Below are 16,391 nucleotides of genomic sequence, written 5' to 3'. Positions count from 1 at the left end.
GGGACCCCAACTGATTTGCATGGATAGAACGGGGTCTAAAGCTTTCTTTACTCATTGCTGGTCTAGAATATACTCTATTTCTTAGTTATTTAGGGAAAATGTGAAATTTATTTTGGAGATATTTGGGCTGAATTCTGCCAGGTTTCAGAGTCGACCTAGCATATTTTAAGGAGCTGTTGATGCATGTGCTGTAGAGAAAGTGCATGAGGGATTCAGATACTCCATGGGTCGGTTTTGAAAAATCCCCCGGGGCTGATATTTTCCTGCAATCCACCTGTCTGGAAGTCATCCTTTCTTTGGATCTTGGTTGATCTCAGGTTCCACTTGCATGAAGGCAACCTCTTCCAATAGATAGAAGAGAAATCGTCCCAAGGAAAGTCTTAAACCTTTCCTCGAGATGGATTATTTTAGATTGGTTTTACAAACCATTAATTTTGCCAGCCTTGATTATTTTAACTGCATGCTCCCAGGTGTTCCAGTGACTACAATTAGACCTCTCCGGTTACTACAGAATTCTGCTGCAAGAGTTCTTATAGGAAAACAGAGACATGATCACATAACTCCAGTTTGGCAGATTTGCATTGGTTACCCATACATTTTAGAATACAATAATTTATGACATTTTCAGTAACGACTTTTCTTGGTTTGGCACTAGTTTACATGTACATACTCCTCAATGCAACCTATATTCAGCAAATAAAGGACTCCTGAGCATTCCTACTATTCCACAAGCTCACCTAAGTGAAGTAAGGAATACAGCTATCTCAGTGGCAGGACCCATTTTGTGGAACTTCATGCCTGATACATTAAGACTCTTACCTGATATAAAATTATTCAAGAAAGAGCTAAAGACCAACAGGCTTTTAAGACATACTCTTGGGAACTTAAACTCATTTTTACTGTATGATTTGATCCTGTCTCAATATCCTTTTTGAAGGTGTCTGAATATTACTTTTATTATTTTTATTAATTTTATGCCCATCAAGTTTGTTTGGGTTTTTTGTTAGGATTTTGTTTTAATTTGATATATTTTTATCTTATTTTATTAAATGGTTTAAATGTATTCTATATACATAGCTATTTATGTTCGAATTGTAAACTGCCTATAAGCAATGTTAAATAAAATAAATAAAAAATAAAATAAATCTCAAAACTTAATTGAATCTAAAAGGATTTGGTACTCCAAAATTAAATACGTTAAAGGCAGCATGAGAGGGTGATAAAAAAAAACTCATCCAAAACAAAAGTCTCCATGGAGCTTAAAATTAAGACTTAGAAAAAAACAGAGCACGGCTTAGGACATGCTCCTCAAAAGCAAAAAGGATCAACAAGAGCAAAATGGTGATCTCTCTAGAAAATCAGTTAGGACACCACCATTACCAATTGCCACATGGGGGAGCTGCACACTCAACAAACCACCAATCTGTCTTTCAGCATACCTAAATGATATCTACCTGTCCAAGTATTAATAGGGGACTAAAAGTACGCCTACACTTGAAATAAGATGTATATGTGATGTATATACAAACGAAGGTGCGAAGGAGGCAGACCTCACGCGTCACCTAGATAGGATTTTAGACAGTACTGGGGAGGAGCCAGCTGTCGTGGTACATGTGGGTACCAACGACATAGGAAAATGTGGGAGGGAGGTTCTGGAAGCCAAATTTAGGCTCTTAGGTAGAAAGCTTAAATCCAGAACCTCCAGGGTAGCATTCTCTGAAATGCTCCGTGTTCCACGTGCAGGTCACCAGAGGCAGGCAGAGCTCCGGAATCTCAATGCGTGGATGAGACGATGGTGCAAGGAAGAGGGATTCAGTTTTGTTAGAACTGGGGAACCTTTTGGGGAAGGGAGAGTCTCTTCCGAAGGGATGGGCTCCACCTTAACCAGGGTGGAACCAGACTGCTAGCGCTAACCTTTAAAAAGGAGATAGAGCAGCTTTTAAACTAGAACAAAGGGGAAAGCTGACAGTCGCTCAGCAGCACATGGTTCAGAGAGAGGTATCTTCAAAGGATACTAATGATGCTTTAGAATTAGGGCATCCTGACAGTGAGGTTCCAATAATTAGAAAAATAATCCAAGTGCCTGTAACTAAAACCTCACCTGAGCTAAAAAATTCTAACTTATCCCTATCAATTAAAAAGCAGAATGAAAATACAAACAAAAAACAAACTTTGAAATGTTTGTATGCTAATGCCAGAAGTCTAAGAAGTAAGATGGGAGAATTAGAATGTATAGCAGTGAATGATGATATAGACTTAATTGGCATCTCAGAGACATGGTGGAAAGAGGACAACCAATGGGACAGTGCTATACCGGGGTACAAATTATATCGCAATGACAGAGGAGCACCCGGGAGGAGGTGTGGCGCTTTATGTCTGGGATGGCATAGAGTCCAACAGGATAAACATCTTGCATGAGACTAAATACAAAATTGAATCTTTATGGGTAGAAATCCCTTGTATGTCAGGGAAGACTATAGTGATAGGAGTATACTACCGTCCACCTGGTCAAGATGGTGAGACGGACAGTGAAATGCTAAGAGAAATTAGGTAAGCTAACCAAATTGGTAGTGCAGTAATAATGGGAGACTTCAATTACCCCAATATTGACTGGGTAAATGTATCATCAGGAAACGCTAGAGAGATAATGTTCCTGGATGGAATAAATGATAGATTTATGGAGCAATTGGTTCAGGAACCAATGAGAGAGGGAGCAATTTTAGATCTAATTCTCAGTGGAGCACAGGACTTGGTGAGAGAGATAACGGTGGTGGGGCCGCTTGGCAATAGTGATCATAATATGATCAAATTTGATTTAATGACTGGAAGAGGAACAGTGTGCAAATCCACGGCTCTCGTGCTAAAAACTTTCAAAAGGGAAACTTTGATAAAATGAGAAAAATAGAAAAAAAACTGAAAGGAGCAGCTACAAAAGTAAATAATGTGCAAGAGGCGTGGTCATTGTTAAAAAATACCATTCTAGAAGCACAGTCCAGATGTATTCCACACATTAAAAAAGGTGGAAAGAAGGCAAAACGATTACCAGCATGGTTAAAAGGGGAGGTGAAAGAAGCTATTTTAGCCAAAAGATCTTCATTCAAAAATTGGATAAAGCATAAACGTTGGCAAGTTAAATGTAAGACATTGATAAGACAGGCTAAGAGAGAATTTGAAAAGAAGTTGGCTGTAGAGGCAAAAACTCACAGTAAAAACTTTTAAAAATATATGTGAAGCAGAAAGCCTGTGAGGGAGTCAGATGGACCACTAGATGATCGAGGGGTTAAAAGGGCAATTAGAGAAGATAAGGCCATCGCAGAAAGATTAAATGATTTCTTTGCTTCGGTGTTTACTGAAGAGGATGTTGGGGAGGTACCCCTAATGGAGAAGATTTTCATGGGTAATGATTCAGATCACAGTGAACCTAGAAGATGTGGTAGAGCTGATAGGCAAACTGAAGAGTAGTAAATCGCCCGGACCGGATGGTATACACCCCAGAGTTCTGAAGGAACTAAAAAATGAAATTTCAGACCTATTAGTAAAAATCTGTAAACTATCATTAAAATCATCCATTGTACCTGAAGACTGGAGGATAGCAAATGTAACCCCAATATTTAAAAAGGGCTCCAGGGGCGATCCAGGAAACTACAGACCGGTTAGCCTGACTTCAGTGCCAGGAAAAATAGTGGAAAGTGTTCTAAACATCAAAATCACAGAACATATAGAAAGACATGGTTTAATGGAACAAAGTCAGCATGGCTTTACCCAAGGCAAGTCTTGCCTCACAAATCTGCTTCACTTTTTTGAAGGAGTTAATAAACATGTGGATAAAGGTGAACCGGTAGATGTAGTTTTGTCTTTGCCAAACACCTTTGTCAAAAGGTGTTTGACAAAGTTCCTCATGAGAGGCTTCAAGGAAAAGTAAAAGTCATGGGATAGGTGGCGATGTCCTTTCGTGGATTGCAAACTGGCTAAAAGACAGGAAACAGAAAGTAGGATTAAATGGACAATTTTCTCAGTTGAAGGGAGTGGACAGTGGAGTGCCTCAGAGATCTGTATTGGGACCCTTACTTTTCAATATATTTATAAATGATCTGGAAAGAAATACGACGAGTGAGATACTCAAATTTGCAGATGACACAAAATTGTTCAGAGTAGTTAAATCACAAGCAGATTGTGATAAATTGCAGGAAGACCTTGTGAGACTGGAAAATTGGGCATCCAAATGGCAGATGAAATTTAATGTGGATAAGTGCAAGGTGATGCATATAGGGAAAAATAACCCATGCTATAATTACACAATGTTGGGTTCCATATTAGGTGCTACAACCCAAGAAAGAGATCTAGGCGCCATAGTGGATAACACATTGAAATCGTCGGTTCAGTGTGCTGAGGCAGTCAAAAAAGCAAACAGAATGTTGGGAATTATTAGAAAGGGAATGGTGAATAAAACGGAGCCTCTGTATCGCTCCATGGTGAGACCGCACCTTGAATACTGTGTACAATTCTGGTCGCCGCAACTCAAAAAAGATATAATTGCGATGGAGAAGGTACAGAGAAGGGCTACCAAAATGATAAGGGGAATGGAATAGCTCCCCTATGAGGAAAGACTAAAGAGGTTAGGACTTTTCAGCTTGGAGAAGAGACGGCTAAGGGGGGATATGATAGAGATGTTTAAAATCATGAGAGGTCTAGAACGGGTAGATGTGAATCGGTTATTTACTCTTTCGGATAATAGAAGGACTAGGGGGCACTCCATGAAGTTAGCATGGGGCACATTTAAAAGTAATCGGAGAAAGTTCTTTTTTACTCTACGCACAATTGAACTCTGGAATTTGTTGCCAGAGGATGTGGTTAGTGCAGTTAGTATAGCTGTGTTTAAAAAAGGATTGGATAACTTCTTGGAGAAGTCCAATACCTGCTATTAAGTTCACTTAGAGAATAGCCACTGCCATTAGCAATGGTAACATGGAATAGACTTAGTTTTTGGGTACTTGCCAGGTTCTTATGGCCTGGATTGGCCACTGTTGGAAACAGGATGCTGGGCTTGATGGACCCTTGGTCTGACCCAGTATGGAATTTTCTTATGTTCTTATGAAGATATACAAAATCGGCTAAATAAATAAATAAGACATTTATCTATGCTGTGTCTTATCAGTAAAGAAGCCAATATTCAGATAACTTTTGGTGTTTGAATATCGATGGCAGTTATCCAACTAAATTTTAGCCAAATATGTCATTATCCAACTAAAATTTAGCTGAATAAATAAGGGGAGCTTTGGGGGTATTCCAGGACAGAGTTATTTGGCTCTCTCTAAACACAGCCTTAAGGAGGTCTAAAGTTATCCAAGAACTATAGTCAATGAAGAATATAGCCAGTGAAAAGGCAATCTCTTTTTTAAAAAAAAACTGCCTTGCAGGCCTGGTGGCCCGATTCCCCAACCCTCATCCCAATGTCACAAAAATAGGCCTGCCAGTCCAGGCCCCATCAATCTCCCAAGTCCCTCCAGATATTTCCTAAAAAAGAAAAGTGGTACGGGTCCAGCAGGGATCATTTTTTGACAATGGGTCAGGGGTCAGGAAATTGAGCCATTAGACCCATGAGATTGGGGGGGGGGGGGGAGGGGGGGTTTAAACAACAAATCACCACTTAACTGGCTATATTCTTTTTAATATAACCAGTTAAGCTTACAATTACCTGGATGATGTTAAAACCTAACCAAGAGTATTTAAAGATAGATGATTAGTTTTAAAGATATACTGTTAAAGATAGCAGGATAACTATTTGGGGATATTCATCCCACTTATTGTCCCTGACAATTTATCTATCTAAAGTTAGCTAGACAAGTTCTCTGTTTTTCATCTTTTTAAATATTGGCCTCAGAGTAACTTGACACTAAAAATGAATTTTGTTTTCAGTTTACTTTAAGGTAGGAAAAAAAACCCAAACCAATTTTTTCTCTTTAATCTTTCAACTCTAGATTCAAAAACAGTGTCATTACATTTGACTTGGACTCTGATCTCCTTCCATGGTTTTCAGTAGTACTTTTATGCTGATGACTCCCAGATCTATCTCGCTACACAAGAAATTTCACTAAGAATCCAGTCCCAAATGCCAGCCTGTTTATTTGTCATTGCTCCTGGATGTCCTAACACCACCTTAAATTAAAATGGCTAAGTCAGAACTTCTTGCCTATCTACCAAACCTGCTTTTCGTCACTCCTCTTTTTCTGAAGATAGTGCTCTTATTAGTTTGGTTCCCTTAGCCCATAACCTTGGAGTCATCTTTGATGCTTCTCTTGTCTTCTTAAAATGTGTCATTTCTTCCTCTCTGACATCACTAAAAATTGTCTCTTCCTTTCTGAGCATGCTAACAAAATGCTCATCTACTCTCTTATTACCTCACAGTTAGACTTCAGCAATTTGTTCTTTGTTGTTCTCACATTGAACCATCTTTCTCCATTGCAATCTATTCAATATTCAGATCCACAACTTATCTTCCTTCGACATTTCTATAACCATGTAAATCCCTCATCTCAATTTGCTACATTGGCTTCCTCTTCACTTCCACATACAGTTCAAGCTCCTCTTACTGTGTTAAAATTATTTTAGGGAGTTAGTAATTAATTAGATTCCTGGAAGATTATTGTATGTGAAGGTAGGGTTGATAGTGGATCAAACCAATCACCAATAATAAATGTGGATCAATATATGTATATTGCACATAGCTTAAGCATAAGGAAGGCCTGAAACTGTAGCATGCTGTCTTTTGTTTTTGTTTTTAGATGCACAGTACTAATGAGCTGAAGACAATGCAGGGGACTGTTTTTCCTAACATTTGGTTTTCTAAGTGATAAGGCTGGTGAAGTCCAGTATTCAGAGTCTAACACAGGATGCCTCCTTAACAGCCATAACAGGGCCATAAATCTTAGTGTAATTGTGAGTTTTAATTAACCATAACTTAATGAGCCATGGCTGGCTACTATCAGAGTTATGAGTGCAAGTCAGAACACCTAAAATTTGCAGATGTTGGATTAAAGCCAGAAATTGAGAATATAAGGATCTGCATTTGACAGTGTTCTTTGATTGGCCCACAGACATAGAGTGAACAGCTGTTCTATAGAATTCCTGAGCGCATACAGTCTTTCATTTTTGAGAAGATACTATCTCATGAAAGAAAGGCCTATAAGGAAAGTATTTCCTGTATAGACTTTTCTTTATTTCTATTTTTGTTGTTGCAATAACTATTTGCCTTAATTAAGCAATGTAATGCTTGTTATGATGTTGTTATTTATTACTGATATTCACTTTGATATTGTTTATTTTTGCTGATTATACAATTTCCTGCTAATTTTTAACATATTTAGTAAACCAAGTTTTGCTTTTATAAGATTGTGTGTGTGTGTTTTATGGAATAATATACCACCACTCAGCCCACCTTTTACACTTACTCGCCTATAAATGCATTAACTCTGCAGCTCCTCATTAACTATCTTCTCTTCTCTCTCCCTATATCCTTCCTCACGAACTCCTTTCATCGGGCAAGTTGCTCTTGTCTGTGCCATTCTCCTCCATTGCCAACTCTGAATCTGTGCTTTCCACCTTGCTGAGCCATATACATGGGACAGACTTTCTGACTCAGTGTGTCATGCTGCCTTTCTGATCATAAATTAAGTACAGTTTAAAAACACAACTTTTTCAGGAAGACATTAAATCCTAAATATTTCTCTGCAATAAATGCACTGTCTATAGACTGTGTGATCCAGGTCCCAATTCTGGCCCATATAGCCACTAGTGTTTCTCCCTTCATATTTATTTGTCATTCAGCCTCTACCTATGTAAATCAGCTGATGAAATTTGGAGACTATGCTTTTATACCCCTATACCTAGAAGTATAAAAGGTTAACTTTACCTAGAGTGCTTGTGTTTTTTTGTTCTGCTGTTTTGATTCCAGTTTTTTCTGCCTGCCTGCTGTTTGGTTTTTTTCTCACAGGTTCAGAATCCAGTGGAGATTACATATTTTTGTCATGTAGGCAATAAACCTAACTGATATTAGACATAAGGCCTAGCTTTCTTTGGAAAAGTCCTTGACAGGAATCATGAAGACTTCCGCCAAAGAGAATAGCAGGTGCTTGGAAGTCTCATCCTAACATCTGATCAGAATAAGCGATTGATTTTGCATTGATGGACTGCACTGGGATTTTTTACCAGAAAATTAATTCCATATGCTGAGGAGGAATTTGGTGCTGCTGAGAGTTTTTGAGTGTTTTGCTATAGACGGTATATGCTTTTGTAATCCCTGAGTGGGATGGGACCCAGATACTGGACCCAGAGGCCCATAGAAATAAAATAGACCCTATTTGCATCCAGTTCTCCATGAATAGCTTTTACTTCTGAGGTCCAGGGTTCCCTGTGTGTGTGTGTGTTGGGGGGAGGGGGGGGGGGATGCATAGCTTCAAAGCCCTTTTGCATTTTACCAAAGTGCACAGCCCTTTTCTACTTTCTGTAAACAGCACCGATAATCTCCACAGTCTATAGCAACAGTAATCACACTAAAGGGCAACAGGGAATGTAGTTTCCAACTCCTTTACTGATACTTGATTAAATTGACTGAAGATTCTTTCCAGCACTTAGTTGCTAAATAAAATTGATGAATAAGAGTGAAGAATAAAGCTTAATAAATATGTGACCTCACTCTTCTAGCAAAATCTTTGAATTTATGGAAGCCAATTCCTTAACAATGTATCTCCTTCTCCTTTTTCAATTACTCAAATTGAAGAAAGTGTAATCCAGCTCCCAAATTTATCTGAAACTTCTCCCCACTGTACAATGGTTAGAACGTAGTCCAAAATACTTATCAAAATACACAAGTCCAGTTCTCTCACCTCTCCTGCAGTCTTCTTAAATATCTTAGATGCCTTCTGGAAGCACCAAGTGGGCACTTTTCTCCCAAATGTAGGTCACTTGGGTCAGTAAAAACCTTTGAACAATACCTTCAAAGGTTTGTGATGGACTCTTCATACTCTTTGGTGATGGACAGGAATCCATTTTGCTTGATGAAATTCCTACTCCTCAGATTCTTCCTAGGAGAAAGACACCTCTACTTTCCAATGGTTGGACACTCAGTCCCAAAAGAAATAAAAATAGTCTCTGACTCAAAAGAAGAAAATTAAATAAGAGTCAGGAAGGGTAGAAAAATGTCCTTGTGAGCTTTTTATGTTCATATCGTGAACCTCTTTGAACTGGGTCTAAGTGGTATACAAATTAATTAAATAAATAAGATAATCACTGAGGAAAAAACAACTCAAAAAGGGAACTCCTCTGCATTGGGTCACTAACTGATCTATCCATGTAAGGTGAGATAGAGAGTAGCGGAATCTTCCCTTGGTATCCCTCTGTGAAGGGATACCAAGGTTCTCACAGGGAAGGTTTACAAAAATGGATTAAAGAGCACGCACAGCAAAAAAGATGAGTCAAATGGTTGACCCAAGAAGGACAACTCAGTAGAATCTAGCAAAAATGCATAAAGCACAACCACTGAGATCTAACTAAAATCCAACAAAAATCCATACCCTAAGATGGTGGTGGGGTTTATAGAGACTCAGGCACACCCTATCTCTTTCTCCCACATGGGGCGTTGAAGCCCAAAATTTCTTCACTAAATCTCTCTGAACTTCCTCAGTTAGATAGTATATTCCTTTTGTAAGGAAGCCAAAGCTTCTATACACTTTACTGTGGAGTACTGTGGGTTTTCAATCTATGAAGACATCCTGTGTTTTTCTATCTAATAAATTTTGGCCATACTGGAACTATCAATAAAGTTGCAGACTGACTCTTTGTGCCAGGGTTTGTGTTCGCAAAAAGTACAAGAGCCAATAGTCTGTTATGAGTCTCGAGAGGTGAAGGAAGTAAGAAAATTGCTTGTCCACAGAGGGGAGATTTTCTGTTTGATATAGAAGAGGTCCTTCTAAGCTCAGTCTACTCCACCATCTGTTTGACCATTTTTAAGAACCCATTCACCGGTGCACAGGATCCCAACCCTTTGGCACCTGGTTTTTATTTTATGTATCCCTGCTGGGGGGAAAGGGGAAGTTACATCTGTTTGCCATATATGTTTGTCGTATCTAGACTATAAGCCCCATTGAGAAGAGACTGTCTTTTATATGTATCTGAATGGCACTGTGTATTTCTAGTAAAGCTTTCAAAATCAGTAGTATTTGTTGCACGCCCCGGCCGCACAAGGGCTGTGACCAGCCCTGCTCACCTTCCAGACCTAGCCTCCACTGCTCCCCTGGTCCCTCCCGCGGTCGTAGCTAGCCATCGGTGCCCTCGGGCTCCTAGCTCCTCAACTCTGGACCTGGTTGCCTCCTGCTCCGGTGCTCCGCGTTCCTTGTAGCACAGAGAGGCCCGCGCCACACCTTCCTGCAGTCAGTCCCTAGGCACGCGTGCACAGGGCCGACCTTTAAAGGTGTCACGGCAGGAAACCGCTCTGCGACACCCAGCGATGATGTCACCTGAGCCCTACATAAAAGGCAGGGCTCAGCCCTCCATTCCTTGCCTTGGCAAATGGGTCATCACATTGTGTGAGCTAGTTGCCGTCCTTGTTCCTGAGTTCCTGTGCTTGTTCCAGTGTTCCCGTGCTTGTTCTAGTGTTCCCACATCTGTCCCTGTGTTCCTGCGTTGCTCCTGTGTTCCAGCGCCTGTTCCTGTGTTCCTTCGTTCCTGAGTTTGTTCCACGTTCTGCAACCCAGGTTGTACCTTCTCGGACTGATACTCAGTACTGACCTTTGCTTGCCTCTGACCACGCTTGCACCGATACCTGGAACTGACCTCTGCTTGCCTCTGACCACACTTAAACTGATACCTGCAACTGACCCTTACTTTGGCTGACCATCCTCGGAAGGATATCCTGGCTTTGACCCTTGTGCTCCATTTGGACACTCTCTTTGCTTCTCCTGAGACCACCAGGCCTACCTGCCTTGACGCTGTCTGCGGCCTTCCTCGAGCTAGACCACTAGGCACTGTCTACACTGCCCGGAGGACCTTCAATTCCTGCCTTGTACCCGTGGTCTCCAGTATTCTCTGTTCCAGTCTAGCTCGTCTGTTCACAGTCGGCCACGCACACCTCTCCACCATCTCTCTGGGAGACCCCCAAAGGCCCACCTAAGCCCAGGGAGCCCGGGAATCCAAAGGTTCAAACCGCAGAACCCCCCAGCCGTTATTGGTGAATCTCCAGCTTGCCTCTGTCTCCTTGTGAGCTCGCCTTCTGACGGCAGGCGCCCTATGGGATCCCTTAGAGGGCCGTACCAATCCTGCGCCAGGCCAAGGGTCCACATCCAGCGCAACAGTATTAGACAGACTTCCTGTTTTAGGGACCTTTTAAATATGATATTGTTATGCTGATTTGCTTTATACTATGTGTAATGCTGCTTATGTTATTTAATTTTTGCTGGGTTGTAATCTATCTACTTTTCCTGTCTTGTAGTAGGATGTTGTTAATCCTTGTTTTGACATATTGTTTTTATTTATTATTATTTCTGATGCTAACAAATGTACTCCAACTTGGGCTTACAAGATAAGGCAGTTTTATAATTTAAAATCAACTAAACACATTGGCAGACTGGCAGCAATTCTATTGTATACTTTTCTAAATGCCACTGGCTGACAAGGTCCTGCATCCTTAAGGGGGTGGAGTGAAGGTTCCAAATGGAACTCTGCCACTTGGGCTGAGCAGAATTTGGAAGAAAATGCCTCTAGGACAGAGGAAATGCCCCTTTCACTATGATATATCTAGGCAGTTGCCTGGTCAGCCTGGTGGGAAAGTCAGGTTTGCCTTTAAATACTGGTGCAACCTGCTGAATGATGCCACCAGGCATTATTCAGTAGGCAATCGCAGTGCTAAAAGGAAAGCTCTCTAGAACTGAAAGGCATCATTCTGGAGGGGTGGGAGAGATCCTCCAATGATAAAGGGTGCATTTGTTGGGTGGTGCCTTCATCACAGTGAGGCTTTCATTGGGAGAGGTCCAGCCTATGGGGATTGGTTAAGGGATTGACCTTGGAAGGGGGACTTGGCCTTCGTGGTGATGCTTTCATTAGGAGAGTCTTGATGTAGGGATTAAGATAATGGTGTGTTTTGTGAGGCCATCAAACCCCCATTGTGATGGTTTTAAGTGGGGAGAATGAGTGTGTTGTTGGGGCTGTCGTGCACTGTACTGGTGCTGATGGGGGTGCAGAGGGATGGGGAATGACATCCCCTATGCTATTCTTCCCTTTTACTTGGGCCGGTTGAAATGGGGATTTCATAATCCATTACATTCACACTAATATTTTTGGATTAGCATGCACCCTATTCATATGTGATCACTCTGAAGACAATTTTTTGTATGAGCTAAAACTGAGTACATACTGTAAATGGCATTTTAGCATGCAGACTCAGTTTCTCGCTCACACACAAAATTTTCATTGCAAATTGTCTGATGCCATAGGTTGTAGAAAGGTTAGCACTCCAGCTTTATGTCTTAATTGGTCATAAATGGACTACTTTTTTAACTGTCTTTTTCATTCATTTTTCCAGTGTTCTTCAATGGGAAATTATAATATTTCCCTTATTCTCCCCCAGACATCCCTCTTAAGAGCTTTCAGATTTTGACATGTAAAGCTTAAATGAAGAGATTTTGTTCCAATACATTAAGAGGGCAATTTTGAAACAGTCTGCATGGGGCTACAGTCTGCAAGCACTTTGTCCCTGGAAACCAGCCTGAATTTTCAAAGCTGACTTATGTGTGTATAAGTCGGCTTTGAAAATTTGTGTGTGTGTCTCCGGTACATGCGCAGACATGCACGCACAAAGTTACACCTAATTGGAACTTTGTGCATGTAGATCTATGCATATCCTTTTGAAAATCAAAAATATGCATGAAAATCCTTTCCTCACCACAGCTCTGCCACCAGAATGCCACTTCCTACTGTGGGTGAAAATAAGAGCAAACTCGGATTTAGTACATATTTTCAGCTGGATAATCCATGAATGGAAAGTGCTTCAAAAATCAACCCCTTTGGGGATAATTTTCAGGTACATTTTATCCGTGGGCTTTGCATTAAGTTCGAAAGAAAAAGTACCTGCGAACATTAGTATCTGCTTTCTGTGTGGATACATTTTCTAGGGAAAATATCACATTTAGGCCAGGATTTATCAAAATGAGGTAAGTACCGCATGTGATAGCAAAAGGGGCGTGTGTTATGCTAATATAGCATTTACCTGTGCGAAGAGCTAAGTTAGCACAAATTGCGATACCATTTTCAGATTCTGCGATGTGCCAGACCTGTTGTATTTCCTTCATTCAACCACCAGGGGACCATTGTTGAGAGAGCGAGAGAGCCTGGCCATAATGTCCTGGCCCATAGGTAGGTATTTGTATCCCTATGGTAGGCCCACCTAGTAACTCGAGGTGGGGTTTAGGTAAGAGTGTAGGGGGTTAGGGGCCACTTTGACATTCTACGTGACACCTACGAACAGAACAGTGGTCTCTTGTGAAGATTTGCTGGCCTTCGGAGTGAGGAAACTGACTCCAAGATGAGATTTGGGCAAGGTCGTTGAGAGAACTTTGCCCAAATCTCATCTTGGAGTGAGTTTCCTCACTCCGAAGGCCAGCAAATCTTCACAAGAGACCACTGTTCTGTTCGTAGGTGTCACGTAGAATGTCAAAGTGGCCCCTAACCCCCTACACTCTTACCTAAACCCCACCTCGAGTTACTAGATGGGCCTACCATAGGGATACAAATACCTACCTCTGGGCCATGACATTATGGCCAGTCTCTCTCTCTTTCTCCCCCCGTCAATTCACCTGAAATAGGACTTACGGGAGACATCGCAAATGGCGATGAAACTTTACCACACGGTCACAGCAGCTATCACACAGCCTAACGCAATTCAAAGAGGTGTAGTTAAAATCGGCGTTACAGCTGTGCGATAGCTCTTCGCAGACAGGCTAACCCAGCCCACTCTCCACCCCTAACCCCTCCTATTTTCTGAATTTGCATCGCACCATACGATATGATGCGATCGCATGCGTTAAAGGCCTATCGCATGCATTAACGGGGCTTTTCGCATGCAATAAGCCCTTAACTAATGCGAAGACACCTTATCGCATTTTGATAAATGACCCCCTTAGATTTGAAAATAAAATCTTATTTATTTTACTGCTAATGTTGTTTAGAGAATGTATTACCGACTTCACTTATTAAGTACTCAGGGAGAGGAACAGTAAGAACTCCAAGTACAAGACCGGGATAAATTGGGTTGGAGAGCACAATATAGGCTAAAATAAAATATTGCACATATTACATAAAGGCAACTGAATGAAAAAAGCCCTGCAAAAGAGCCCTGCAAAAGAGCCAGCTCACCCAAAACATGCCCCAAGGAGTGCCTTCACCTCAATATGACTGAAAAAAATCCAACCTGTGTTGAGAACCCATGTCCTTTTACTGAGGGTGGGCAATTTGCAGACTGCAAATTTACTTGTGTAAAATGTCCATTTACCTGCATAAATGGCTTGGAAAGTTGTTCTCTAAATTGGAGAATGTTTGAAAGCAAAATTTAAATGAAGTACACATTATTAATATTAAAAAAAAAAAAAAAAAGACAGAAAATATAGTCAGGGGAAATTGGTTCAATGCACATAATTTGTTTCTAATCTGGTATAAATATAACACCAACATTGATTTGATTCCTAACTCTGAATCAGTGCAAACTGACCCAAGTCCAAAATAATATTACATCATTACTGCAACCTCTATTGAACTAATAGAAACCTTGCTTGGGTATTCTGGGGACAGGTAACTCACATTAAGATCGTTACAGGTCAGTCTTTTGTCCATGCTTGCTAGTGCACCTAATACTTACATTACCAAATGAAGTACTGTCAAGTATCTAAGACTCTAACCATATCTAATCCATCAGGACATCTGACTTGAACTCTGACTCCTACCCTGATGCTCCTCCTGTGCTGAAAGAACCAGAGTCAGTCAGTCTCAATCAGCGAGGTTTTCGAACTCATCAGAGTGAAAATTCTGATGCTGATAAACTGGAACCCAGCATAATCATCAAACGTGATGCTTCCTGTTCATCTAGTCAGCATTAACCCACCCTTGTGACCTGGAAAGCTTTCAGCTATATGTAAACACACCAGGGTGCCTACAAAAGAAAAACAGGGGGGAGAAAAAATTCAACTTAATCAGGAGATCCTCAACCATTCTTTGATAGAGAAGTGTTATTTGTAGGTTTCAGAATACTCTGGCAGCTGGCAGGCATTAATATATACAGAATTAAATATTTTTCACAGTCCAATCAGTATAACCATCCTCTTCCTCTTGTAGTGAGTAGACTAGAGAACCTTTTTTTTTTTTTTTTTAATTGATCTGGCTGAGACCTTTGACCTAGTAAATCAGCAACTGCTCCACAATCAACTAAGAAACATGTGACTACATCTCCAAGGAGAGAGGGTTTTGGAGGCTGCCTTGGTAACCCCTTACAAATGGTTCCAAAGAATGGATGCTGTTCAGAAGTGCATATTGTCTGATTAGATATAGTCTTCCGTGCTTGGGCTTCTACTTTTCTCACTTTTTATTTACAACTTGCCCTAGACAATGAGACTTTGTCATGCACTCACATGGGGACAACATGGTTTTTATGCCATAATATCCCATCCGGTCGTCTTCCTTCTCCTCCTCCTCCTCTACCCTCCAAATGAACTTTAAAGCTGAAATCTGAAAAACAAAATCATTCAGTCCTCAGTTTAACTAAGCTGAGCGGAATGTACCTTGATTTTTCTATCAACCAGATGTTAGCATTTGGCAAAAGTCCTGCATTTTTTTTTAACCCTAGCAAAACTGCAAAGAATTATGTTAGCAATGTTCTCATATCAATATATTTAAGAAGTGAACAAAAAGAATTCCTGTAGATGTGCAAAAAATTGCTACTTAAATATTAAACTGAAGCACTGTTAGTCTAATCTTCCAGCGAGACTCTTACCTTCACCTGGTCTGCTATTTTTACTGTTTTTGGTCAAAAAAGTTCTCCAGGTCCTTCACCAGGTGTGTAAATATATTGCCTGAGCATTATTCATAGGCAATTCCCTGAAACCCAAACCTGTTTGTGTCCTGGTTCCAAAACAAAGAGGAAGAACGTTCCTAAAAGGAAGTCATATCATGTCCTTTGCTTTCACCCTTGTTTTAATTGTAAGCCTCCATAACAGACTTTTGGTACATTTTTTCAGGCACTTCTCAAATGGTCATGACCTTTTTAAAAAGCATATCAGATGCTTTATAATCCTCCCTTGCTCCACTGGTACTGTTGAAACATTTATTGCATTCTGCCCCTACTGTCCACTCTCTGA

General features: G+C 40.6%; 1 long non-coding RNA gene across 1 annotated transcript in view; it reads right to left on the bottom strand.

Moving 5' to 3' along the window:
* Positions 1-16,391, bottom strand: part of LOC115086917 — a 157,935-nt gene that overhangs the window by 121,287 nt on the left and 20,257 nt on the right. The window contains exon 2 of the long non-coding RNA XR_003855365.1: positions 15,666-15,762. This is a non-coding gene — a long non-coding RNA (uncharacterized LOC115086917). The remainder of the gene's footprint in view (positions 1-15,665; positions 15,763-16,391) is intronic.

Source organism: Rhinatrema bivittatum, chromosome 3 (genome assembly GCF_901001135.1).
Source record: "Rhinatrema bivittatum chromosome 3, aRhiBiv1.1, whole genome shotgun sequence".
In the NCBI taxonomy this organism is placed as follows: domain Eukaryota; kingdom Metazoa; phylum Chordata; class Amphibia; order Gymnophiona; family Rhinatrematidae; genus Rhinatrema; species Rhinatrema bivittatum.
The sequence above is the reverse complement of the archived record's forward strand: the minus strand, read 5'-3'. Positions and strand labels throughout refer to the sequence as shown.